This window comes from Pteropus alecto, unplaced genomic scaffold (assembly GCF_000325575.1).
Source record: "Pteropus alecto unplaced genomic scaffold, ASM32557v1 scaffold185, whole genome shotgun sequence".
Taxonomy (NCBI): Eukaryota; Metazoa; Chordata; class Mammalia; order Chiroptera; family Pteropodidae; genus Pteropus; species Pteropus alecto.
The window spans coordinates 3,027,614-3,029,624 of record NW_006438088.1 but is presented as its reverse complement, the minus strand read 5'-3'; positions in this window follow the sequence as shown (position 1 = coordinate 3,029,624).

The window sequence follows — 2,011 nt, the reverse complement described above, 5'->3', positions numbered from 1 at the left end:
CTATTGTCTTAGACAGCTTGGGCTTCCATAACAAAATACCATAGACTGGTGGCTTAAACAATGGCCATTTATTTCTCACAGTTCTTGAAGCTGAAAAGTCCTGGATCAAGGTGCCAGCTGATTAGTTTCTGGTGAAACCAGGGCTCTCCTCCTGGTTTGCAGACAGCCACCTTCTCACCATGTCCTCACATGACCTTTCCTTGGTAAGAAAATGGGAGAGAGACAAACGGTGGAGGGGGGAGGGTCAGGTAGGGAGGGAGGGAGAGACTGAGCTTTCTTGTGTGTCTTCTTATAAGGACAGTGATCCTATTATGAGGCCCCCAAACTCATGACCTCATCTAACCCTTAATTTCTTCTCAATGGCATCATCTCCAAATACCATCACATTGGGGGTTAGAGCTTCAACATGTGAGTTGGGGGGCGGCTCACAATTTAGCTCATAGCGATGACTGAGATGGGACTGAACATGTAGAACTGAGTCCGCTAATAAAGAACAAATTATGTCCTGCTTAGGAGTTCAGGTCATTTCCAGTGTCAACAAGGAGCCAGCAAGGTGTTTAAGTAGGGAGGTGACATGATCAAAGTATTTTTAGAAAGGTAACTTTAACAAGCAGCATCTTCGGGCTACTGCTTCCTGCAGCCTTTAGTGACTGATTAAGTGGCCAGTTGTGAGAAAGCAGGAGCTGAGCACAGTAGGATACAGGGTATTGAAGAATTATAATTATTCATGATGTATTATAGGGAAACTGTTGCTAAATAGATTGTGTTAAAATCTTTTGTGATAATCTTTTTTTTTTTACCTATTCTTTATTCACATGAGTAACTTGAATCATATTTTTTTTTTTTTTTACCTATTCTTTATTCACACGAGTAACTTGAATCATAAGAGTGTCTGACAGTAGTTCCACAAACCTACAAAGCATTTCTTTACCTGAGCAGTTTATTCTTTTATCTTCTCGACAAATTAGATCGCCTCGTTTCCTTTCCTTGTCATGTGTTTATAATTAAGACAAATTCCTTAGCGATCGCCCCTGCAGCCCCACCTCCTTGTTTCTTTAATTTCTTCATTTTTAATCCTTCCTTGCTTTGGACCTTAATTTGGGGTTCTTCACATGCATTCCTTAAAACATTTATTATTGAATTAACTTCACTACTTTTACTTGTGCCAAACATCTTTAAGCTAAAAAGAAATGAAAGATTTTTTTAAAAGTAATAATAACTACAACAACAATAAAAACAACAACAAAAACACCCCAAACCAGGAAGAACAATAAAGCCTCTTGTAAAGAGGTAGCGTTTGACTATCTGGTGCAGATAGGTATGGCTTCTTTAAAGCCATTTAGCTTATGAACAAGATTTGAAAAGACTTGGAGCATAAGGCAAGTAAAAAAAAAAAAAAAAAAAGCACTGCATTCTTTCCAAGTGAAAAGCCCAAAGGGAACAAGGTTTGATGATGTCCTAGATTTCTGAGACAATCTACACTGAAATAATTGTTTCTTTCTGAGTAGCCACATTTTTTAGGTCATTAGTGGAGGGCCAACTTGTTAATACCACTCTCTGTTTTTTTCGTTGTTGTTAAGATCCCGGCCCACTCACCTTTTTCTTTTTTTTTAAGTAAACCTACAGCATCAAATAAAATGTATAACACAAACACAAAATTGGGGACTATGGTGCCCTTTATTTTAATTTCTAGTAGGAAATGTTCAAAACCGTAAACTGCCACATTTTTGTAAATGGCTATAATTTCATTATTCTGGGCTGAATACTTTCTTCCTTATTGTTAGGACCGTCCTTGACTTCAGCCCCTGTTTGAGTTCACATATTGGTGCCTTTGACCTCTCTTGTGCTCTGGCCACCTGAATGTGGAAGGAAACAGATGGTTACTTTCTGTTCCAATCCAAGCCGTGGGTTCCAGCCGCACTGAGAAGCAAAACATATCTGAGCAAAACGCAAAGCTGCTCATTTGGGGCGTTGTGCCCTGTATGAGGAGAGGTCTAGGCAGCCTCTCCCA